Source organism: Ixodes scapularis, unplaced genomic scaffold (genome assembly GCF_016920785.2).
Source record: "Ixodes scapularis isolate PalLabHiFi unplaced genomic scaffold, ASM1692078v2 PGA_scaffold4__175_contigs__length_147842914, whole genome shotgun sequence".
Classification (NCBI taxonomy): domain Eukaryota; kingdom Metazoa; phylum Arthropoda; class Arachnida; order Ixodida; family Ixodidae; genus Ixodes; species Ixodes scapularis.
Window position 1 is genome coordinate 2,444,972 of NW_024609879.1, and position 26,671 is coordinate 2,471,642.

Consider the following 26,671-nt stretch of genomic DNA (forward strand, 5'->3'; position numbering starts at 1 on the left):
GCCGACACTGATTACATCAACACCTACTTATCTATTAGGCACTACGCAATATATGGAGCTGAAACGGTTCACACACCGCTATTCATATTAGCTCACAAAGCACAAACCTCTTTATTTGACAGAGCTACCGACGACGCACCAGGCACGTAGCCAGGAGGGAGGCCCATGCCCCCCCCCCCCCCCCCCCCGGAATCTTCCATTTTGCTGGGACCCTCCTCTCACCCCTTCCCCTCACAGAATTTTGTCATGGGCGGGCACCCCCCGAAACAAAATCCTGGCTACGTGCCTGCGGCACACTGTCAGTTGTCAATACATTGTTTTCTTTTTTACCGGTGAACAATGTTCTGATTTTATACCCTTGCGGCTTCATTAATATACAAAATGGCTGATTACTAATTTCTGAGGATTTAGTAAATATGCCCAATGAACTTCAACGATATCATAAAAAAGAGGACATATTTTTAATGAAGTGACGAATGCGAATTGTGTTAAATTACCACGTTTGACGCAGAATCTGCTAAGTTAAAGAAAAAATCGGTGAGCTTTTCTCCGCATCCGCTCAAAGGCCGGTGAGCTTTTCTCCGCATCTGCCGGTTTTGCGGTGAGCTTTTCTCCGGTGAGCTTATCTCCGGTGAGCTTTTCTCCGGTGAGCTTTTCTCCGGTGAGCTTTTCTCCGCCGCCCCTGTGGAAGTACTCTATTACTGTGCCAGTACATAAGAATGGCAGAACGGATGACGTAAAAAATTACAGGCCTGTGTCGTTAATATCTCCCTTTGCTAAGGTCTATAAAATTGTTTTATTTGAGTGCATTTCAAACTTTTTTAAGCATAAGATAAGCCCTTCACAACACGGCTTTATCCGTGGAAGGTCTGTTGAGACAAATATGGTGTCTTTTTTTTTTAAATTCTGTCTCGCCTACTGTGTGTCAACGTGGACACGTCGATGTTGTATATTTTGATCTCTCTAAGGCTTTTGACCTAGTAGACCATTCGCTCCTTACACACAAACTAGAATCGTACGGCGTGAGTACTTCCCTTTCTTCCCTGTTTCTAGATTATTTGTCCAATAGACACAATTTTGTTCGTGTTCTTGGACATCACTCCCGGCCTTACATTTCTTCTTAGGGTGTGCCGCAAGGCTCCATACTTGGGCCGATCTTTTTCAATGTTTTTTATTAATGATTTGAGCTCGATTGTTCGCAATTCGGTCGTCTTGCAATATGCAGATGATGTCAAGACTGTGAAAATCTTATGGAGGATGTTAGGCGTGTGTGCAATCGGTGTCGTCAGAACATGCTAACGCTCAATCCTTCTAAAACCGTTATTATGTTTACCATTTTTTTAGATCACCTGAGACTGGGTGGAAGAAACACGACGACGTCTCAAACACAGCTAACCACTTTATTCATTTCTCCCTCCTTTTATACATCCTGATCCCAAAATCGTCACCATAAAAAACACTTCAAACAAAGGCACCAAGGGGACACGTCTTGACTTCGCAGCCACAACAATGTTTAAAAAAAAAACAAAAAAACAACGAATAATTTTGAACTAACAAAAGCTACACACACATCAAAACGTCGGCCGAAGGTAACATTCTTTGACCTCGCAGCCACTCTTATCTTTACAAAAAAAAAACAAAGAAACGATCCACACGGAACCGACTGCAGTTCGAACCCATCACCCTGTTACACCTTTCTTTTTTTTTTTTTTTTTACATAAGTATACAAACGGAACAAGAACATGACAAAGGAGGCACCTCTGGCGAAAAAACACAAAACCTGTTCACTTCATACTCGCAGAAAAGCTTTCGCCCTATCACTAAGAAGCATAGACGCCTGGCTTATGCAATTGCCGATCGACCTAATTTTTACTGTCTCTTTTACAACTGTCTCTTTTACAACGAGCCAAGTTATTATGTCTTTGTCTAGAAAGGTAGAAAAAATTAACTTTTGTTACCAGATTGGCAATGATCCTCTGCGAAGAGTCGAGTGCACGCATGATCTTTGGTGTATACATAGACTCTTCGTTATATTTTACTGTACATGTCAACAACCTTATAAATGGCTCTTTGCGTAAGGTGGGGAGTAATTTCTAGAATCACGCGTGAGTTTTCCACATCAACCTGTATTTTTGGGTTATATTTCTCGTTGATCCGGACCAAGGTGGAATTTTCCTATGTAGTCTGGAATTTTATTAGTTCTACGAGCCAAGAGATGATTGAAAATGTTCAAAAGCGTTTTTTTTTTTCGAATTGTTTTCGATCGTTTCATTGGTCGTACTGTTTATTATCTTTATGCGAGACTCTTGGAACGATGCAAATGCCCTACTTCGAGTTCCAGACGGCGTGAGCGCGATGTTGTTTTCTTGTATAAATGTATTCATGGATTAATTGATTGCCCAGATCTCACATCTTCAATTAATATTCACGTTCCGAGTCGAGTTGTGCGGGTTTTTCCAACTTTCCATGTTAATCGCATCATCCCAACTAGTCCCATGAGCCGTATTCAACACTTCTACAATACCCTCAGGGGGGCAGATATTGATGTTTTTAACCCAAATTTCGTAGCTTTTAAGACTTTTGTAACTAACCTGTGAACATTTTGTTGTGCACCATTACCAAGGCGTCAAGCTGTTCATGCGCACAGAAAATAAACAAATGAAATGAATGAATGGATCTATCTCTATGCACGGAGTGAACGTGTAGTACTCGCATCGGTGTTGCCAGCAGGTAGGCGTTTTTCGTCGAAGCGTATTCATTACTATATTATAAAGAACGTGGGACGCAATTTGTTTAATTTTTTTATAGTTAGTTTTAGTGGGACAAAACTGGAAAATTCACCAATGTTCGCGCACGAACCGGGGGCGGATTTGTAAGGATACTGTTCTCCCATTCTTTCTTGTGCACCGGGGGGGTCGAGTTTGTTTGGGGAAGAGGGGCCGCCCCCGTCGCTCCCCCCCCCCCCCCCCCCCCCCCCCCCCCTGGATCCGCCACTGGCACGAACAAAATATTTCCAAAATTTTACCTTTGCGTACTACATCGTGATGCGCACGAACGCTCTCTTCCGAGTGGTGAACCGTCTCCCAGCCTTTGGCTGCGCTGGGAGTTAAGATGAAGCAAAATATACACACAACAAAAAAAAAATTTTTGTCAAATTTATTTGCATGAAACTGCTGTCTGCTGTGCTGTCGTACATTCGTTGCATTTGAGGAGAAAATAAGTTTATTGAGGAAATAACTTTATTGTCTCATTTGACGAATGTCGAAGCCCTGGCAGACTTGTTTCCCTCGAAAGCGGCGCTATCGGGTTTGCGGCGTATACGTGGAGAACTGCGCACAATCGGCTCGCTGCATCCCGCAGCGATACGGTGTTTGCGGCGACGGAAGCTGTGCGGGAAAGCGCCGCTCCCGTCGGCAGCGCGGGTGAATGGAGCCGGAGAGGAGGAGGCGCGGCCGCTGAGAGAGGAGGTAAGCGCATCAGGAAGCAGCGCCGTTCCCTGCCGCGCCAGGTTTTGGGCCTCGCAGCGCCGATGAGTCACCGCCTGGCGTAAGCAACACTTGCGGGGCATTCGCAATCATGGCGGAGTTGTGTTGTGGCTAGCCGCGGACCCTACGAACTTGTCCGACACCGAGCTTTCGCCTCCCCGTGCGTGTTCTCGGCGGGCTCAGGCAGCGTGCCAGCGCCGTGACCGGTAACCCAGCCGTCGACGCCGCCGTCCCAGCCGCGCTGGTGCAGTGCCGACGTGTGCGACGTCCAGTGCGTCCATCAGGGGTGTGTTGATTCGAGAGGGATGCGGTGCTCGCTTCCTGCTCTCCGACGGGTCCCCGACCCCCGAGGATGCCCCTCGGCCGCATGACTGGAGCCCCCTAGGATAGCCCCGCCACGGGTGAGTCGACGGCCCGCACCGCTTGACGGCCCGTCGCCACTTTATCGTGCACGATAACACATTGCGCGATCGCCGGCAAGCTGGCCACTCGCAGCGGCAACAGCCGGTGACTCATGTGCACTGCAAGGTGACCGTGGGCCCGCCGGGGTTTCCGCCCACGGTTCGTGCGAGGACTCGTCCGCTCGCGAGACACCTGTGGCTCGTGCACTGGGTGCGCACGATCACTCGCGCTGCCAGCAGTGCGCCGCCCCGACGGAACTCGCGCTGCACGACGGCCATAAACATGGACAGAAAGTCCGAAAAAGGTTTCGCTGCAATTCGCCCAGCTATTCGGAGTAAATCGGGGACACTAACTAAACCTGATGCACTTTGTATACCGCCGATTATGCGAACCGCGTTTCCTTCGGGTGCCTAGTTGCCGTCTGTCGTATTCTGGCTCTTTGAGGTTTACGGGGAAGCATGATCGAAGGCAAATGTGCGCTTAACCACTGCGCAACCTCTCTCTCGTCCTGTTACTGACTATGCACCGTTCCAATGTTAACAAAAGAATCGGAGCCGCGCGCATGTTCGCGCTTCGCAAAGCGGGCGAGGCACTGCACCATACGCACGAACGCAGAAAATGGCACCGGCCAGAAGTACCTGTCTGGCATGGGAAGATCTCTCGTTGAGGTGCTTCGCAACGCCGGCGCGGCGTCTTTCTCAGCATGCCTATTCTCCTTCGTAAATTCGAGGTGTCAAAACTAATCGTTCCTAGCTAAAAGTGAAAGCGAATCCAGCGATGCGCGTAAATAGGTGGCGGACATGCCGTGTAGTTGATGGTCCAAAGGGATGCTTGGAGCGTGAGCTCACTCGTAGGTTCGCTCACGTGCCGTCCCCTCTCGTTGTCGTTGACTGCCAGCGCTAACCGGGGCCCAGTCAACGAGCGCTGCGGGGAGGAGGGCAGGCGAGCAGAACACGGCTGCAACGCTCGGCCCATCGCTCAACAACACAATGCCTTTAAAAAGCCTCCCCCCCCCCCCCCCCCCCCTTTCTTTTTTTTTTCCTCCGGCAGCACTAAACATGCTGAGCACAGGGCACATGACGCGTGTACCTTCCGAGCCTAGAAACTCATTTATTTATTTCAATATGCTATCGACCCTACAGCTGGGACTGATTCTAGTAAGCGGCGAATAAGCTCTAGGGGTGATCGGAAAGTTTTTCAACTCGGCTATAACTAAAAGTCTGACAGTAATGTCTCTATAACCGTTGGTTAGCTCATCTGATCTCTCTAGCCAAACAGGTTCGTAATACCAAGACTTCCGGTTCCGCTTTTGGTCTGCACCAGTCAGTTAAACATGGCGTCCTCCCCCGGTTTCAAGCTTCGGTATCGGAGCGTAAATACGCACTAATAAACGGGTGAAACGGCGGAGGTGACCCTCGACCACGGGAAAACTTCACGTAGCAGTTGCGTTATTTGAGGCTATCGGAAAACTGAACAACAGTTGATGCTGTTAGGTGACCTCCGTGCCTTCCGCCGTTCTTTGGTGCGCACCGAAGCGCTGTGGAACATAGGAAGCTGGAGGCGAAACAACTGAAGCTCCTCCCTCTCACCTTGTCAGTGACTGACATACCTAGACGAATTCGGAAACGGTGATTCCAGCCGCTCTCTGGCAGCCCGTTCCGCTCCCTCCTTGTGCGGCAAAATAAGCTCCAACATTCCTTGGCAAAACCTTTATTCGTTCTGGCCTTTATTTGGAGAAATTCCAGAAACATAAAAATTGAAAAAAAAAAAAGAAAAAAAAACTCTAATGCTTCTTACCATGCGCCTGTAAAAGGTTCTCGAATCTCATGTTCGCGGCGACCAGCCTCTGACAAAGGATGTATTTCTTGGATTGAGCGCTTTGGTAATACATTCAAAAATACGTCAGAGTTAAACAAAAGGACGGACAGGACAAACATCTTTCGGTTTGTCCTGTTTGTCCCACCCTTTCGTATTTTTGAATGTATTTCGACTAACTCCAATCGGCTGTCCCCAACTCGAACAGCAGTTCCCATTTTTCCCAGGCACCCTCTCTCCTTCGTCAGCAAGGAGAACTCGTCGTCCCCAGTCCAGCCCGTGAAACAAACGGAGCAAGTGGGACCCCGTGAGCCATGGCCACGAACGGGGTCATTCGAAGACGCGTTCAGGAATGACACGTAATTTTCCAAGTTTGATCGCTGGTAGTTCCTCAGCGAGCGGGACATTGCTGTTTGAGGCCAGGAGGGGGCGTTGCCAACTAGAGCCTACAGAGTATCAAGATATGGAGTATGGAGAGGGAGACGGCTGACTAGTTAGCACTGTAAGGATCACTTGCCGCGACTGCTTCGGGCATTTATCCTAGCCAGGCTTGCTCAAGGAGCTCAAGTTACTGAGTACCTGGTAAAATAACTGAATAGGTTGAACTCAGCCTGAAAAGTATTCGAGTATAGCACTAAATATGAAATAAGGTTGCTAGTAACTTAATACTAAATATTTAAAACAAAACATGCATGAAATCGAAAAGGCACAGCAACTGGCAGCTATAGAGGGACTCTGTTAGCGCTGTGTTCAATCAAATCGGCCTTGCGCTCCTTTTTGACAGACCCTGAGATGCTCGACAAAAGTTCATTTTTATGGTGTATCATGACCTATTCAACATTGATCAGAGCCAGTATTTGAAGCCCCGGTTAATCCTTTCTTTCGTAAATAGTCATTCTAAATTTATACAACCATTCAGAAACAGAGCTAATGGGTGTCATTGTTTACTCTTTCCTAAAGAACAACCATTCTAATAACTATTTTTTCCATCAACTGACGAAGATGGGTGGGACCTTCTTTTCCAAAGATTGTTGTCTTAGATTCCCCCGAGCATTTCTTAATAATTTACGATGTTCATGTGCCTGATTCGTATATATTCTTGACAGCATTGTGTGAAGCAAGTTAAACATTTTTAGTAAGAAAACTTACGTGCGTGTATTTTTGGTTTACTTTATTTTCTGGCATTTTTAAGCCGCTGGTGTTGGTGTTGTTCTAGAATAATGCATGCTATCTTTACCAATGTGAGTGTCTATTTTTTTTTTTTTTTAAAGGCTCCTGTTTTATTTTTTGATTCGTTAGATGAAATGAGAGAAAACTCGCCTTTAATGACCCTAATGACGGTCGGCGGCATTTTGATGTCAATAAATAAAGCAACAATAACTCGTTACTTTTAAGATATCCTCAAGGTACAATTTGTGCTGCAATTCACATAACCATCGAAAGATAACGTATTCAAACCGACTTCTTGTTCCTTGACTGAGATCATGGCTGTTGTGAGAGAGAGCGGTGCCTTTTCCCCATCCTTCCCCACATCCGGAGAAAGAAAGCTCTCTGGACTTTCAGCAGTCTTTCCTAGCGGCCCTGCCTCACAGTGCCGTCCTATCCCACCCTGGTTTGCGGGCCCCTTCATTCTCACGCGCTTGGCAATCGAGGATGCCAACGTTTTGTCCCGCGTCACAAACGAGTGGCCAGAGGATGTCCGGCAGGAGACAGAATACCGATCTCACCAAACGGTTCGGCGCACGCGCGACGTCTCCATCACCTCAGTCCACACTAGAGGCCTCCCGGCAGAGCACGAGACTGCCGCCTCGTGCTCTTCACGCGCAAAGATGCAGCGGGTGGTCGCACCTGAGGTCACTAGATCCTGGGAAAGTATCGCCTTCCCTGCCCATCTAGTCGGACACAAACAGATACTACATACGACCAAAACCTTGCAGGGCGATTGGCTAATCGGTGTTCATTGCCCTGCAATCGCCATTTCCGTCCATTCAAATCTTCGAAGCTTCGAGAGGGTCCTGGGGGATCGGTGGCCGAGTGGGCTAGCGCACACCAGCTCGGAGCACATAGAGCGGAGGCTTGCGCTGCAGAACCCAGGACCGTGGGTTCAATCCCCACCCCTGCCCGTTTCGATCTGGATGAGTATCGTACCGGCGTGCGGTCGTGTATCACTACTGCGTCGTGCCCGTTAAAGACACCAGGCTAGCGATTGCACTGCACTGGCTAAATTGCTCATCTACAGCGAGTGACTCGTCGCAACTTTGAAATGGCTGACCAAGTGTACGCTGTCTAAATATCCACACACCCCCAATTATATGTTTTTCCGTGAGGGTCCTTCTGAAGCAGTCCCGCCGAGATTACAATGGTGCATCATCGTACTGAAGGCGTTCCTCGCCAACATAAGCGTCTTCGGCCCTGTCTACGCAATTAAATGATCAGTCATGCCCATCTACACGAATCTCTTACATTGATATTGTTCTTGTTGCGTATTTCGAGACAAGAAAATTATTTTTCATGTGCCTCCAAGCACCGACAGCACGTGTGGTGGCGGTAAGATGATGTACGCTTGTTTCGCCGGTGTGTGGATAGAAAGATCGCTGTGTACCAGAAACTTCTCTGTAAAGCTATCCGTCCCCGGCAAATTTAGATTGGCTCACCAAAAATGGAGAGGTCAAGAAGAAATTGCTCATTCCATGAACCAAAATGGCGACCATACTTGGCATTACTTTCCCTGCATCCACTGACTTTAGTCGCACCTGCACAAAGACTACACAACAACTAAAGATTTGTATTTGTTTCTTTTAAGCGTCCAACAACGGCCGAAGCCTGCAGATAGGTGCACTTGGTAGTAACAACGCAGATTACAATAAATGCAAACAAAAAAGGTTACATAATTTCACGCATTTCTTGAAAAGACACATACAAGCAAGAATTGAGCAAAGCAGGCAAAACAACAACACAAGCATAAACATTATTTCGATACACGTTGCAAGCACTTCTTCAATTGAGGTAAGTTGCGGTTCAATATGTCGGTCATCTGATTCCAGAGTTGCGTGTTTTAGGTGAGCTAGCTGGTACATACTGTTGGTAATCGGGTCAACTGGGCACGAAAAAACGAGAACACAGAAAACGACTGGACAAACACACCGCTGACTAACAACTGATTTTTACTTCATCCTCTTCCCAGCCGCACTTCTTTCTTCCTTCTACGGCACATTAAACGCGATTCGAAAACCTTTGGCCTACCACTCAACGGGGTGTGGCCAACCGCAAATATGGTCGTTCTTTTTCGTGAAGCGTAATCGACGAGGTGCTCACGCAATCTTCTCCTGTTTCTTGAATGGCCTAGGCCTCCAGCACTCCACGTGCGAAGGAGTTCCTGCTCTTGTGAAGGACGGTTAGGCTGGTCAGCTTTGCATCACATCCACAGGTCCGACAATGAGCTGACAGATGTCACGCTGATCTACCCTTCACGAACGCTGCGTGCTCCCTTTCTCTTTCGTTTATACATCGGCCAGTTTGGCCCATGTTGCTTTTCCCGCAAGAGAGGGGAATGTGATACACGACTCTGGTTTCGCATGGGGCATAGTGTGTTCTATGGGCTGTGTCATACATCCTCTGTTGGTCACGTCCTTCGTTGACCCCGCGGCACATGGAGTACGCTTTGTTCGGTGCCGAGCAAACGATATATCTTGTCTGCCTGCGATCTGATTCCATCAATTTGCATGAAATTGAAATGATTCCATTATTTCAATCATCTGATTCCAGGTGAGTGAAATCGTTTTGCAGTCGGCGCGAGGGTGGCGTGAAATAAGTATGATCGACAAGGAATGTGCGGTTATGACGAGCGTTTTTGCCGGGTATATGATAGTTAATAGATGGGAGCAGAGAGCTCTTATCGTTATAGGAATGTATGCATTTAAAACACGAATTGACAAGGTCGCTCAAGCATCATCTTGATGCAAGGTTAGTAATTGCAGTTGTCTAAGTACTTCGTCGTAGGCATACGAGTCATGTGAAAGAGTTATCTAAAATGATTGATTCTGGCAGATATTTTCTGTGCACGTTGCACATTTTTGGCAGCTGTAACACTGGGGCTCTTCTGAATCACAGAGCAGAAGTCATGTTTTGGAATAACTATACACTTCGGTAAAGCATGAGGAAAACCTTTCGAAGAACGCTTACTAATTCATGAAATTGCACCGAGAAGACGAAAACATGAGCTCACAACGTAGGACGCGTGCGAGTTAAAGTTAAGTTTGGAGTCAATCATCACTCCAAGATATTTGATAATTGTAATGCGAGTAATCATCGAATCTTCTTAGTGGTACACGAAATGGGTTCGATTAGTCTTACGGGTGATAGATATTAGATTTGTTTTTTCAGTGTTCGGATCAAGTTTGTTGTCTTTATACCATTGACAGATTGCGATGATATCGTCCTGCAGTAGAGCACAATCATTTAATGACGAAATATTTTAGCTTCATCGCGGCAGCGGCGGCGGCCAAACTGGCCGGGGAGCTTGGTCTGTTGAAGTTCGTCATTTTTCTGATCTTTCCGCCTCCCGAAAGAAAAGTGCAAGTAACTGACGAGTAACCTAATCATTGAGCAGAAATGACTTGCAAAAGTACTTAGGTTACAGAACTAAATACTGTCGTGCAAAAGGATTCAAGTTACTCTGCGACTTATAGAAGACTCTTTCATCTCAGCAGTTGCCTGATCGGCGGATAGAGGGCACTGCCGCACTCACCGCCATTAGGTTGCTTCAATAGACCATATGCGAAATGTAGAGCGCCATCTAGTAGCGCGTCGAGAACTACGTCCACCATCTTGGTAGCGACGAGAAAACGGATCCAGTGACCTGACCGGCAAAGAACCGGTGTAAACAAGCGACCGCGCTTCGTGCGAGAGATGCGATGAATACGCGTTGCTGCATTCCGCTGCGAAAGCAGCCGTAAACCTTTGATTCGTGCCTGACGTGAACGCAAACGTGAACAGGGTTCACAATTTTTTTCTTAATATTGTTTGTTACTTAAGAGTTTTGACAAAAACAATCGGCGATAACGCGAAGAAACATGTGGACGTTATCGCGCAGCGTGAAGCCATTTATAACTATTGAACTGGGCCCTCATCTTTTCACGAAGTTGTACCAAAGTTGTTTCTGAAGTTTTCTTCTTTTTCTTCTTTTATGCGCGTTGTAGTGTCGGCCTGCGTTTTTGTTGATTCGTAACCAGCCCGATTTATGCGGACGGGACCAAGGCTGTTAAAGGCGGGCGCTCAAAATTTTCTTCAGCGTGGCAGAAATTCCCCCTCTTTTCTTTTTTTCCTCCTCCCCTTTCCTCCTCCATTTTCCTCCTCGCTTTTTTACGGCCTTCTCGTACGAGTGCTAATGGGCTTACCGGCCCCCCGACAAAATCTCTGTATCCCTTCAAGGTTCTCTGCTTCATTCCCAAACATCAGGGATTAGTTAGGCAGCCTGGACATGAGCTCGGAAGGGTTCGGGCTGGCTCGCTTTTCTTCTTTTTTTTTTTTCTCTTTTTTTTAATTTTTTTTTTATGCAGCTCTAAAACACACTCAGATAGTCAACACCAACTAGCCCAACAACAAGTTTTTTTTTTTACATGCAGATACTTCCGCGTGCGGCCACATACGCTACAACACCGTATACGGTATGGTATATTTATCTTGAGTGAACGGAACTTGAATATCACAGCAGAAGGAAAAAAAGATGGGTATTTTTATCTGAACTATGAGCTCTACCCAGAGAGTTGAAAATTTGTCGTTCTAACAACGGCACACTGAAGAGTGATTGTATCACTATTGTGCTGTCGTTTTTCTGTTTTTTGTACCAAGTAATAATCATGAGTAATTACAAGTCAAAGATATTGCAGTCAGAGGGACATAGTCTGACCATTTCTGGGGCATAATATATAGGTTCGCACTACAGGTGTTTTCTACAGTGACGGCCGCCTCGTTGAAGCTACCAAGAAGAGTAAAAACGAACTTCCATAAAAAGTGAAACATATTTCATCTATCTTCAGCCTTTGAAAAAAATTTCTTGGTGGCCAAACGTGCATTTAGTTTCTGTCAACGCCTTTCCCTCCTCACCTGCACACCGAACGGCACCACAAACTTTTAAGTGCAATAAAGTACTATCACTATCACTATCAAATGTAACTGAAAACTTGACAGCCGACAAATATATTGCGTATCAGCAAAGAGAACGGGAAACACGGAGATTGAACCGAAATATCAGAATTTTCTTCGCGTAAAATAGTGCAACTAGCAATAGTAGCATATTATGACATTTATTAAAAGACAGGAGGTATTACGAAGTTTTCATTCTCTTCTGTTCCCATTTGTTCGCTGATTATGAAATGGAATGCCCAGATAGCCTCTGCAGCCCTCGCATCATAATTGTTCGGGGCTCTGTCAGGGTGGGCGAAGGCCAGCGACCATCTCCAAAAAAAAAAAAAAAAAAACCCAGGAGTTCGGAAGGTGTACCACCACAAGTTTTGGGGCTGCTTGTTTAATTTAGGCGTCTGGCGTTTCCCGGCCTAGTTAGAAAAGAAGCGGAACAGCGGCCAGCTCAACGTCGTCACCAAGCGGTGACGAGTTTTATTAATCTGCACCACCAGCAATAATTGAAGATGCGTATGGTTAACAGTAAACATCAAAAACTGAAAGCACAAGAGAGCCCTTATTTTAATGTCATATATTAAAAAAAGATTAATTGCTTTGGAAAGCCAGAGAACAATTTTATTGCTTTGCGGAGTCTGGCGTCACCAAGCGAGGTTTGTAAAACACCTCTAAAACTAAACAGGAGAGTTTGTTGATATAATGTACTTGAATATTTAAAACGCGGTCATGTAGAATAAGAAACATCAACAGACACGGACGACGTGTCTATTTGCTCAATACTCACAGAGACGGGATTTTCCTGTCTTTTGGTCTAACGCCACTTCGACAAAACTTTGATGGCGGCGGCGGCGAAAACTTGCGTTGCGGACGTCGACGGAAGCAACACGAGCGGTGACAACTTTATTTCACAATCTCCTTCTCTTTTTTTTTTTTTTGTCGCAACCGAGGTAAACATTTTGTTTAGTGCAAAGAAGCTCGGGGGGGGGGGGGGGGGGGGGGGGGGGTAGTTTTGAGAAAGTCAATGCAGTTATTCTGCCAGGGTTGAACAAATCTTCATTAATAGTGCAAACGCAACATCCATCAACTGTGCTTGAGGTCAGTGCTGTCTGAAACCAATATGAGCTCTTTGCAACGCCTGAAAATATTGTCCAGGGCAGTTTCCTATAAAAAAAAAAAAAACTTTCTAAAAAAAAAACTTTTGCTAGGAACAATTAAAAAAAAATAAAAAAAAAATAACCTCGAGTTGCATGTTTGGCGTGGAGCAGTCTACTGCTAAACAGCACGACTTTATGCGTATTCGCATCGAAAAAAGAATTAAAAGTACCTTCACATTTGAAAGACATGCCGGCCTAATCCTTTGTCCACGTTGGCTGATCGGAAGGAAGAAAACAATGAAGTTTCCGTATCGTACTTAGTGGCGCAGCGTCCATGTTCTGGAAATGCTGAGAAACCGAAACTCAAGATACTTGGCGCTACCAAGATGTCCGCTTGTATACAGTGTTGCCAGACCAACAAGCAGTTCCGCATATGGTATATTCGATCGGACCAACGTGCACGTGACTGTGTTGCTCCATTTCCCTTTTCGCTTAATTTTGTGATCCAAGTTTCGCTGAATTTCGTGATCCAAGTGTGTCTTGTAGCACGCTATACCAAGACAGCGGTACTGAGTCAGTTCGAGAGCCACGAACTGGTTTCGAGCCTAATTTGGGGACTTTTTTCTTTTTTACTAACATCTAAGATACATCTGATTACGTTCATCGTAAGTTTCAGACAGGTTCGGCCGAGAAACTATACTGAACTGATGCACAGGGAGGATCAGCATCGTCTGCGCTGGTACTAGTTTCCTGAAATATAAATCGAGGAAGAGGCGAATGCACAGTGAAGGAGCAGGTGAGAACCTGATTGAACATGAGCTGAAGCGAGAGGAACAGATGAACTCGCAAGTTTACTGATTGGTTTTCTTAGACATTAATGTTTTGTGAACTTCGCAGACTGAAAAAGTACCCTATAATAAAAAATATAAAGGAAGCGATATTGTCTCGGTTTGTTTCCTTTAAAGAATTGAAGTACTCGAGAAATATTTCGATAGTCCGACCGAGGCTGAGTATGAAATTTCCTGAACTCTCGGCCTTACTAAAGTACTCATTAACACCATTTCACAGTTTTCGCCTACTTCAGAGTGTTCTAACTCGCCAAAAATGCTGCCTCTAAAAGAAGTAAAAAATTCAGAAGCATCAGTCGTCCCGGGAAAGGCTGTCCTTGTTTGGCAGGGAAAAAACAAAAATCGCTGTACGGGCAAAAAAAAAAAAAAAAAAATTTGAAAACGTACAATTGAGGCTTACAAACAAACTGGAGCGCCCCTAGCGGACACCACCGGCGCCGCGCATGCGCGATGGACTGTGGGAAAGAAGCTCGCCATTGGAAGGCGATGTCGGCGTCGGTGTGAGTCCCCGTGCCGTTTTTCGCGTTAAAATTGATTCCACGTCTTCCTGGCAATGTCTGACTACTTGAGCGGCCTCAGCGAAATTAACGAGTCTTGTTACACCGCAAAACGTCGGGTGAATAATAGGGAGTTTTCGAATAACGGACGCAATCTCAGCGCACGCTAGCGCTAAATTTAGCGCTTGTATTAGCAGAAGGCGACGCAAGAGAGTTTTAGAATAGCGTTTCTCCGTCGCGACGCAAAAGCCCAAGCATCTTGCGCTTGCGACGCCACCAAGATGCAGTCATAATTTTTATTTCACGCACGAAATGCTGTAACTTTAGAAGAAAAAAACAGGTTTTTTGGTCCAGAGTAGCACTTTAGATTTGTTTAAACATGAGAATGCGACGCGAGCGGTTGACCGGTCGTGTCCGCTTGCGTCGGCTCGGCGAGAGAGATCTCGTGTACTGACCTTCGCACGTCGTACCTTCGCCGAGAAATGTTCGCGCGTCGCAAGCATCAAGTTGCCGGTGATCATTGCCAAACCGAGTACAATGTCGTCCCGTATTGAAAATCGCAGTCGCGAGGATGCCGCCGACGCCGGACTCACGACGCCGCCAAAGCAGCCGCCGACATAATTCTGGAAGCCGCCATTTTTTTAACTCTGCTCGTCTTGGCTTCAGCTAACTTGTCATCACGAATCCTCCTTAGAGAAGCGCAAAGACTCTTTGCGTACGCACGCTATTCCCGAGAAATAGCGCACGCTAAAATTGCGCACGCACAGCGCAAAACCAGAGTTGCGTTCGGAGCATGCACAGTGGCGACGACGCTATTCTTTGCGTACGCAAAGCTTTAGCGCGCGCTATTCTAAGACTCCCTAATGTGTGCGACCTTCGGCAGTTCATTCCGCGTGGACGCCGCAGTATGGACGCTGAAGCATGATCCGTATATGAGATTCTGCTCGCTATTTTGAGTCCCGACGTCGCTCGGTCTGCAAAAGCGTGAACCGCATCTGAGATGGTCGACGTCGATATTGAAAGTCGCAAGCAGAATCGGACTATGTGAATCACCCAAGGCAAAAATAGATTTGTGGTGTTAAGGGTATTCAACTATAATGAAAAAGTGTCGGTGTTTAAAAACTGTAAGAAACTAAAAGGAACTGCAGTGTCAATTTCTGATGACTTTTCCAAAGAAACGCTGCAGACGAGGAAGAAATTGTGGGAGTCAGCAGCACACGACGAAAAACGGGGAGGAGCAAAGGTTCAACTTGTTCACGACAGACTTATACGTTAATGACGTGGCGTACGTTTGGGATTCAGAAAAAGAACGGAGGGTAAAGCTAAATACAGCCCACGTGGCCAGTTCCACGTTTGCCTCAGAAAAAGACTGACATCAGAAGATTCCTAGATTGATAATAGTTACGCTTAATGCGCAAAGTGTTATGAATAAAACTGACCAACTGGAAGCTGTTTTACTGTATCATGACCCGCATCTTGTCGTGATAACGGAAACATGGTTGCGTCATGACGTATCGGATTTCCAAGTCTTCCCTTCCGGTTACGATATTTTGCGGTGCGACAAGGACACTAAAGGTGTGTGTGTGTGTGTGTGGGGGGGGGGGGGGGGGGACGGGTTTGCTTATAAAAGTGGTCCTTGAGGTATCAGGCTGTAACGCATATCCCATACCATGAGAGTGCATGGTGCAAAATATTCTTAAAACATTTTGTAACATTCTTGTCGGCAGAGTATATAGACCGCCATCCTCAGGCATCCGTTTTATTGAACAAATTGATGATTTGTTTGACACTCCATGCTAATGAACGCACCAAGTTAGTAGTTCTTGGAGATTTTAATTTCCCACACATTAATTGGAACGAAAAAATTGTAGAAGAGTCAGGTGGGAAACAAGATGATTACATATAAGAAATATTGTTAAAACACGGCCTCGATCAAATAGTCCGAACACCCACAAGAACGTGTGGGCCACGAAATTCCATCAGGAAGCTATCGACTGTTACTTAGTTTGAATCAAATCATCAGTTTGGAAAAGTGCTAAATGTTCGTGGACAAGTAGAAGTTGTATCTATCGACTTATCTAAAGCATTTGACAGAGTCACGCATACAAAGTTGCTTGAAAAGTTATTGGTTCTTGGTGTTGATAAGAACTGGGTGCTTTGGATCAAATCATACTTATCTGATAGGACACAGTACGTTGAAATTGACGGTCCTGCGTCATCTGTTTTGCCGGTCGTCTGGCGTACCACAAGGATCTGTTTTGGGGCCAGTCTTGATTTTAGTCTATGTTAACGATATCGTTAAAGATATCGACCCAGCTGTAGAAGTGCGTTTCTTCGCTCATGATTGATTGGTTTACAGCCCCGTTATAATTGTAGATGATCAAGAATTATTAAATGACTGCTTGACAACTATATTTCACTGGTGTGAAAAATCGGATATGCGAATTAATTTTGATAAAACTACTGTCTTAAGCATAACCAAAAAGAAGTCTCCGATAATGTTCACGTATGAAATAGATGGTGTAGTCTTGCAACGTTCTAAGGCTATTAAGTATCTTGGTATTACTCTCTCGGGTGATCTCAGCTGGAATACGTACGTTGAAAATGTATGCAATTCAGCATATAGGAAACTTTGTTTATGAGGCGATTTCTAAGAGGGACGAAGTGCGATGTGCGGACATCGGAGTTCGTCCCTCTTAGAGAATCTCTAGTGCGCCCAACATCGGAATATTTATCGATAATATGGGACCCCCACGCACAAACTCAAATAAAGGAGGTGGAGCGCATTCAAAGACTAGCAACGAGGTTTATCTTTTCTAAATACGATAGACACGAGTCTGTTTCGGCATTGTTGAGGGAAGCCCAATTATCCTCCTTAGCGTCAGGACGAACAATTGCGCGGCTGAAGTTTTTTTTTATTATTATTTGTTGTATTTTAAGTATCTCTATATTAACACGCAAGCTTGTATCGGATCTCCTGGAAGACACGACGACTAAACAATGAATTGTCAGTTGACCCATTTAGGCCTAATCTTGACATTTTTAAATATTTGTTTCTTGTCAAAACAGTCGAAGAATGGAACAGACTACCCCCCGAGTGTTTTTTTTCGGACGTCACCTCTGTTGATGAATTTGAAGAAAAGTTGATGAATTGGTTTGCTGACGAGTAGTTGCACCTGTGAGAATGATTGTTCGATGTATAATTTCTTGTGTCAACTCTATTTTCTTTGATGTATTATCGTATCCACTATAACCAGCAAGGGTTGGCAGTATTTTAAATAAATAACAGGTCGGTGATGTCTACTGTTTACTCCGAGCCTACTTACCCCAACCCATTTTCAAACTGAAAAGTCTTGAGGCCTGCACCTCCTTCTTATCGCAATTACCGGGTCAACGTTTGGTCTGCGGTCCGGTGTCGTTTGAACGAACAGACGACAACAAGCAGAAACGTTTGAATGAGCAGAAGACAGCTCGAACGATCAGGCGGCCGTTTCAACTTGAAGACGCACTGAACGCGGTCCTATATGGTCCGTACGACTTCACGGGTTTCCGGCGTTCATCTTGGAACAAAGGAAAAAAAATTGACGACCACAAGTATCCGTGAATTCAATCCAAAGTGCTTCCCGCACAAGCACTCGTGGTCCAACGGCGCCTTTTTTTTTTAATTTTTTTTTATGGCATTCATTAACGTTTTTGGACTAACCAAGCAGGCAGAAAAGACGTGAAAACTGATCTTCAAACCTTTCCCGACTCTTTCGGTGCAGCCTCATGCAGTCGCGGCGTTTTGACGTGAAGGCAGGTTTTTGTCCGGTTTCTTCCAAAATAACGCAGGAATGCACTTCCTGCATGGTGACTTCCGCCCACAGCCCCCGACCGGAAGTGCGCCCGACGCGCCACACCGCAGGTGACAAGTGAAACGTGGCGTGTGTGTTGCTTAGTATGTGATTCGGAACACGCAGTCGCGGGTTCATCCTGAAAACCGAAACCTATGGGAGGTTCTGTCATTATTGAATGTTGTCATATTTTCCCAGTGGTGTACTCACGTCTTACCATGTATGTAAAAGTACTTCGCTGCGCTGAGTGACCGCCTTTCCTCTTCCACTTTTTTATTTTTTGCCCTAAATAAATTGACACGATGTTGTTAGTCTGTCTTCTATCAATTTCAATGGTTGGAAAATACGCGTGTGCTTAAAATAAATGTAAAAAAAAAAAACAAAAACGAAATCATTTTGAGCGCATCTTTTGGGCACAGCGTCGAGACTCCCTGGCGATCTCATAGCTGCGATAATCTTTCCAGCGCCGAGGAGTGTGTTTGGAAAAACGATCGCTTATAATAAAAATGCGATAAAACAGAATACTAACAAATGACTTTCACTGTATTCTGACTCGAAGGGTTCTTTTTACAAAGATTAGCACACGGCTTACTAGACACCAGCAGACGCTTGTTTGCTTCAATCACGCTTGGTTTCATGATATAACATGAATGCGCGGATTGCGGGTCAGATGGGGATCCGAATTTAACGGATGCGGATCGGATACAGATTGTCGAACTCTTATCCGCGCAGGGCTCTAACTATTTGTTATATGGGCATTTGCTTGCGGCGTACTCAAGATATCAGATACGTAGCAAGCCTGTTAAACGAAGTCTAACATTTACTTTTTAATAAAATTTGCCAAATGGTATTAAAGGGCTCAAGAGGACTGACCTCGAGCCAGTTTGACTGAAATTGCACGCAAGGCACCATTTCATGAATCTGTGTGGAGAGTGGTTTATTTGTTGGAACAGACGCGCTTTGTAGGTTTCCGCATCACCAGCCACTGAAAGTAAATCCCCGTTGGCCATCGACGATACTGAACTCGGGGGTGGTTTTTAGGCAGACCACTTTTTGGCCTCAGGTATTGCGGACCCCAGGTACTTTCAAGCTCTCTCTGACTAGTTTATACGCAACCTTTTGTGTTGAAATAAATTCATTGGACTGGTTACCGAAGAGTATCTATAAAACAATCGAAGGACTGCAAACTTGAGACCGAGCACGGTACACAATTTCTCGCAATTCACAAATAAACCGATAAATCGAACATTGATGTCGCAAAAATTCTTACTGGTCAAACAAGCGTACAATCACGAACCAGTAATTCGCCCAATGTTGACCCATTATTATTCCTAGCATGAGGTAATCGAGTAAAAGAAGGAGTTAAACTTTCATTACCTATCTTCTCCACGAGTTCCCTAATATAATTGAAAGCAGCTGTTTCCGATCCGTTATGAATACGAAGCAATATGCTCTCAGCAAACAGACATGGGGGCTCCTTACGCCTGTTATTTTTGTCACCTTCCTTACGATCCTCAGTTTGCGAGCGTACCTTGCGCTTCTTATTGCGAATGTTCCGCCACTGTTAGTAAACAAACCTGAGTGATAATTTGTCTTTGAAGCCTCGTGCTGCCTTAGAGTCATCTACATGCGCTTTGTGCGTCAAGTGCTAACGCTGATTCCTATGCCTACTATATATATCTTCACACGTACGCCCACGGTGAATATAGTTACGAATGACAGACGAAGAGGCAGTCGGAATGAACTATAGATTTATTGGCGGCCAACTTGTGCCAGAAACGAAATAGAGGACACACGTCGAGAAAGCAGCAGCGAGCGTCGACGCGGCAGCAGCAGGCGACGCTACGTCGGCGTAACAGCTGGCTATCGCCGAGGAGAATCAGTCAATGAATCGGTGATACGGCGCTCGGTTCTTTATGCACTGTGCTTGTCATCTCGAATATTCGACCTAGAATATTCGGGGAAGAGCTAGGCACAGCCTCCTTTATACTCAGAAAGCCTGGCAGTTCGACGACGGAGCCATAGAGTGCGCGGTTGCAGATTTGGAGCGCGAGGATCTGGTGGCACAGAGCATCCAAACTGCATTTCTCAGGGAACCTGGATCAGGGCACAGCTTTTGCAGCGGCGAGGTCCCGAAACACACTCGTTCGGCAAAGTGGAAAGTTGAGCCAGTTGGTTCATGGTTCTTTAAATAATTAAAAGCGCCGAAAAAGACAAAGACAAAGAAGTGGAACGACACAAGGCGCAAATTTAAACGCCCTGTGTCGTTCCACTTTGTCCTTGTCTTTTTCGGCGCTTTGAATTATTTAAAGAACACGCTCGTTCGCTCGGGAGAAGTGTGTTTCGGCGTCTCGCCGCAGCGCGGCGCCAGTCACGTGGCTCTCCTCTCATCCGTTGTCTGCCGCTCCACCTTTTCCATTTCGGCGGCCGCTTCTTGTGGCGATCTGCCAGGCTAGGGCGAGACTGACTAGGCAAGGTCATTCGGGCCTCCTTATATTTTACGCTCGGGTTGAGAACGTACGCGAATCTTATAAGTGAACGGAGGAGCGTATCTTGTCGATCATGCAGGCGGCAATATAGGTAGTCAAGACGGGATACAAAAGTTACTGCAGAAGTCGTGCACATACTGATGTAATGCAACTAGGGCAGAAAACACGAGTTTTGGACGGCACATTACGGAGTAAGGCAAGAAACGCAGTAAAACGCGACGAAAGCACGGATGCAATTTTTACAACGCATTCGCCAAGATGTACAGATGCTGGCGAAAAGCTTTTCGCTCCAGAAACGAAATTTCGTCTCTGCCGATGGTTTTAATCGGGAACGTCCAGTTTCCTATCGGCGAGCTAGTTTTAGGCGGCTGTGCAGAATTCGCTTTGACCAGGCCCTCGTATTTTGAGGTGAGCGAATAAATGAACCTCTACTCTCACCTTAAAAGTAAAGTGCACAACGTGTGCTTAGCCGCAAACGCTGCCTTAGCTACTGGATCTTTCATACTGCTGGCCCGAGCTCTTTCTCGATGTCTTTTCTATCATCCGGACGGTTGTTTCTCCGAGTTCAGATGGACGGGTCATGACTTCTCGCAGACATTGCAGGCGTCTCATAAACATTGAAACACACATGGCGACCCCTGCTTGATTCGGGTATACGCGTTGTCTTGTACTCGCGAACGTGTCCGAATGACCCGAGTGTTGATAGGACTATTACCCGTGCTCTGTCAGCCCGATCCGCTCGAAGAAGTGCCCGACTTACGCGCTTACTGGGGAGGTTAACCTGGACCCGCTCATCCTCCCGTAGATGGCCATTTTGGATGTCTGCTTGAGACCGCGTTGGCATCGCTGACCGTATGAAAAGAAAGACTTGGAGTTTGCGCCCGGAGTGCGACTGGCGTGTTTACTGCGTCCTCCGAAGTGGTTGCTCGATTCGATGATGTCGTAGAAGTGTGATGGCGTTGCCTGTCAGGATCCTAGCGGTGGCACAGCTACCCCAGTTCTGCTGTATATATGTCGCCCTGCAGCCAGACAGTGGGCTCAAAGTGACTCAAGAATACCCTCGCGTCCGCTCGTCTTTTTCGCCAGCATTTGTGCGACCTAAAGTTTAGTGCTACCAACAAAATGTTCACTTGGACCAGCTGCTTCATGACTGGATAGAAGCGCCGAAGGACGAAGTGAAGGAGGTAACGACAACACGGAGCGCACTCTCAACTCAAAGTTTATTAGAAACACACTGACTTTATTAAAACCACGTTACTTCCAGCCCCCTCTCTCTCTCTTTCTCTAGAAATAACATTTCTTTATCTAAAGCGCGAGACACATGGACGGCAGAATCGTCCGATCCGACAGTCCGAACGCCGCTCCGAATTGCCGCACGCGACAGTCCGAGACACGCGCTTCCGACCTTGCATGCGACACGACGATCCGTTCGGTCCCGCCCAGGAGATCCGAGTCCAAGCGCTCCAGTGGAGGTCCGCGTTCCTATACGGAGTAGATTTCTGTTCCCAAATTGACGGTTCAGCTTTCTGGCTAACGCGTGCATTCTTTGCTAGGGCCATGTTTCTCGAATGGGTCAGCGGGATTCGCGCGTCCGACTTTCCGTTTTGCACTTCTGTAAACTGCGGGGGGTACAGGTTCAGTTATGCAGAAATCCCATCTGCCACTACCCCCCTACCGGGCTTGGCCCGTCAAAATCCCAATAAACTTTTACTTTTACTCTCTGTCAAACACTGACGGTACTCGGAATTTTCGCAATATCGATTCATGTTCGCAGTCCGCCCTGGCGGGTAAGTTAGTTTTGTTGAGTGCGCTTGTCGCCACTCTCTCCTGTACTGCTGTGAAACAACCGCCAAGTAAGCATCACAATTGTGCTTATACTGCTTTGCTGCAGTGCGCCCGTGTTCTAAGAGGAAAGCACTCCCCTTCAGCGGGATATTTGAACACGCAGGCGTCGGGTAGAATAAAAAGAAAAATGGAGGGGAATCGGTTAGGGCTAATTTAAGAACGCTACTTTACAGTGAAAATTTCTGAATACAACTGCCGCTATTATTTGTGATAAATTGCGATGTTCAGGCGATATTTTAGGTTTAGTCTTAATTTGAACTATCTGGTTTTGTCACCATATTTTATAGTTCTAGTCATTACGTGTTCGAAGTACAGTCAATTAAATGAATTAAAATTATATTAGACGAAGCAGCGGAGGAGGCCTGGGAACAAGCTTAACCAGTTGGGCAGAATCGTTTTTAAACGTTTTATTTTTATTCGCATGCGGAGCTTTGTTCTCATGCTGTTCTACGTATAAAGCGTAATTTATGTTTATATTCCAATAACATATCTTTTTGAATCTAAATTAAAGTTTTAATTTAATTACATTATTTAGAACTCTAATGAAGCATCAATTTATGTGCTCAAGATAGCCATTTTAACATTATTTCGGAGGAATATACTATTTGGTTTATATTTATATTAACTATACACGGCAGGCTATACTGTTTTCCTCTCCTAGCAGGTTGTTGCCATGGATGTATAGTCTTTCTGCGTGCAACCAAACAGCTATTTTTGTTTTCAACCTGCCGTGCAGGTTGAATAGGACCTGCCGGCAGGAATCAACCTGCCGTGCAGTTGATGCTAAAAAAGGTAAAGAAACTATCAACGTTGTAAAACCCGAGACGTAGGACAAAAGGAGAAGTAAAAAGGTGACAACACAGACACAGGTCTCAAGTTGTCCCCGTTTTTCTTCTCCTTTTGTCCTACGTCTCGGGTCTTACAATGCTGAAAGTTCACCAGCTCGCTTGCATCTTCTCTGTAATTTCTACTCTTAAAGAAACTATGTCTTTTAGTTAAATACGCCAACACAAGAACCTTAAAGAGGCAATGCAACAATTTTAACTTAGAAGGAATATGCAGTGTTTAGTTTTTACCGCCTCATTGTTTTGAAATATCGCGATCCCGTTGCGTAATAGCAAAGAGAAGAACGGGAATATTTTGCAATTTGCAGCAGCGGGGTGTCGGCCATGGGAACTAAAGCGTGACACACAATGGGCACAGTTGAATGCTTTGGCAAGATGTGCTATTATGTGCTCAATCTAACGCTATATTTTATAAATATATTCGTTTCAACTTGAGTAAATGCATAAAAACTCTCGTATCGCCAAAGTTGTACTATGTTTAGTTTTAGTGGCGCCATCTGCCCGAGGTGTACGAAACTGCTATTTCTCCCTCGAGCCTCACACCCGGTTGTGCGTCAGTCGAACTTCCTTACCGAAAGGCAAGCCCACCGATCTCTTCCCATCGCTCAGGCCAACCTTCAAGCTCACCATGTGAATCGGAAGTGGAGGCCGCGCGCGCTGGAGGCTTTGAAAGAGAAGTCCACCGAATGCTGTGTCCCCCCTTGCGCGTCACTGCACGCGTGATTCGGAAGACGCTGCAAGAGTTGAGAGTGGTTATGGGAAGGCGCCCGAAAACGTCACTTTTTTTGTTTTCTTTTAAGGAACTAGCACGCGCAGGCCAAATTGTTTTTGAGTTCTTTAATCCAGACGAGACAGGGAACAAGTACCACAATCATTTGACCGAAACCCAAACATTGTTGCACGACGCGTTTAACGTATACTCTTCGTGGTGGTACGAATCAAAATGAAGCCTGTGCACGCGCTCCAAAAATGATTTTCGCTGCTCGCAAACGGAGTTGCGGCTGCTCCAAAAGGTGCTCCAAAATGATTCGGGCCAATCACATTCGTGCAATCGCAGCAGGCGGTGATGTGGCGCTTGCTTCGTCCCGGTTGGTCCGTGCCATGTGGATTTGCTTCGCCCAGAAGGTCCGATTTCGGTCCCGCTTTTTCGCTTTTACCCGAGATGGGACTGGATTGCTAATTGAGCGTGGCATCGAAGCTTTCTGATTGGCACCCGTTAGGGACCAATCAAACCTTTGACCTATTCGCGAGTCCGCGATCGTGCCGCATTTTGCTGAGAACGCTTCGCCCCTTAAAATGGCGAAAGAGGTCCCTCTCGTGTGCTTCCACCAGTCGAAGTCGCGTTCATAGGCACCGGCTATAGTGCTTTCTTCATCCACTGCAGTTTTGCGCCTGATCCAGGGGCGCCGTGGCGAAGGTCCTCGGTGTCCTCGAGGGCCGTAGAGAACGGCGCTCTGTCACCCAGGCAGCTATTTCACGGGGCCAGGTTGTTGTGGTTCGATTTCGGAGAGCCGTGTTTTGCGCCAGCCGCGTCCCGAAGGCCCACGTGGCGCAACCCTGGGGACGATTTGTTTCCCGAACAAATTGGAAGGCCGGAGAAAGAGGCGGCAAGGTCGGACTTTTTCCTGGTGGCTAATTCTTGGAGCGGAAATAGCGCGGTAGACCTCGGTGCCGTTCGACAGTAAATTCTGCTGTCGTCTATTCTGGGCGCCTCTCGGAGATGCAGGATATTCCCAGTGCCGACAGATAGCGCTTTCCGAATGCAAGCAAAGTTCTAAGGGAAGACAAACTGTTATTCCTCACAACCAGACTTGTAGTACATAATCCTTTACCAGTAAGATAATTAGTTTAGAGCCGTATATGGGGAGAGTTTGGTCAGTCTATGATCTCGCCGCCGTAACGCCCCCCTCCTGACTGAGCCAATCAGCCCGCGGCGCAGAGCGAGAGGCGTGAGCGCATGTGCGTGAACTCTTGGCTGCTCCCAGCTGAGCGGAGAGGGCCGCCATTTTCATTCATTCGCCCGGCGGAATGCATGGGATCGACATCCAAATTTTAGTTCTTTACTTTTACTTGACAGGCTCTGGCAAGAAAATGATATATTGTTATTCCTCGGTGGCTTAAAGAGCTAACCAATAAAGTTTCTTCGTGGTTGAACTCAAACTTGTATTCAGGCGAAAAAGAAATACTTCCGTAGCAGACGACGCGCAGCGTCAACAGTGCTCGGCGCCGACAGCGTTGCGTCAAAATGGCGGTCGTTTCCTCTTTGCTGCCTTGTTTCTGTCTCGCTCCTACGGCACTCTCCCCCCTTTCCTTCACTTTTCTCCTCTCTATGCTGCCTTCGTAGCCACACCCACTGGCCAGACTCTCTCAATATACGGCTCTGAATTACTTGTAGTCCTTTACACTTGTCAGTAAGTTTGTAACGGAATAGCTACTTATTTGGTTGTGTAATTGTAAAGTGATTTTCTTGCATATTTACGTAACGGCGTTGTTGTAAAACCTTACATTTTTAATCACCGTCTATAAAATTACGTCAACCGTTCTTCCTTACTTCTCATTATTTTATTTTTTTTGTTGTTAATTTTAGGTTAAAAGCAAATAAATTCCCATTCTGTAAACTGCGCCGCTAGGGGGAATTATTATTTTCTTCTAATCGGCATCACTTTAAAATCCTTCGCTGAGAATGCAAAGTCGATCCAGGCACTATGAAACACTATGCAATCGATCTGCGAAGGTTTAATCGTTTTCTAGGTGTGTATCCGCCGCGTGTCACTGCCAAACGATACTGAAGTCTGAAGTACACTCTAAGAAAAAGTGAGCACCCCCCCTAGTCATCGTGCGTTTTGACGGCTGTAACTACCCCACAGGCTTACATAACGACCCACTGGGCTCGAGCGGCTCGAGCCATTGAGAGTTAGCACCCTGTTGGAAGGTGACAAGCATGGGGTAGTCACGTTTTATAAACTCTTGAATTGAACATTCAAGTGCATGCAGTCGTTTAATAGTAAAAGTCATTTCAAAAATCTCAAAAAGTACTTAAAACTTGTTTTCTTTGTGCGTTGGTTATTATTTATTTAAATTTAAACCGCTTGAAACAAGCGTGTGGCTCATTTCGCCTAAACTGGCAGAAAACAAACAAGTACAGGCAACATTGGTACGCACCTACTAAAACCCGAGGCAGATAAAAAGTATCGCGGTTGTCCTTTTTGGTTCCGTCGCGGGTTTTACGATGTACAACAGTAAACAACAGCTGGCAGCTGGCGTCGTGCTCGAGGAATTTAACCAAATCTCTAGAAAAGCACAGAAAGCTACGCACAGGCGTGAGTTGACTTGAATGTTCGTCGGACGAGATACTCTTGTCGTCTTTTATTGTGCGGTTC

At 46.0% G+C, this 26,671-nt stretch overlaps 1 protein-coding gene and 1 pseudogene across 1 annotated transcript in view; both read left to right on the plus strand.

Annotated features, from left to right (window-relative positions):
* Window positions 1-3,529: 3,529 nt before the first annotated feature.
* The window catches only part of LOC8039910 (dual specificity protein phosphatase 8), a 165,952-nt gene continuing 142,810 nt past the window's right edge, over window positions 3,530-26,671 (plus strand). Inside the window, exon 1 of the mRNA XM_040217821.3 lies at window positions 3,530-3,886. The gene's annotated coding sequence lies outside the window, so the exon portion shown is untranslated. The remainder of the gene's footprint in view (window positions 3,887-26,671) is intronic.
* LOC115310726 lies at window positions 16,778-17,449 on the plus strand (annotated as a pseudogene).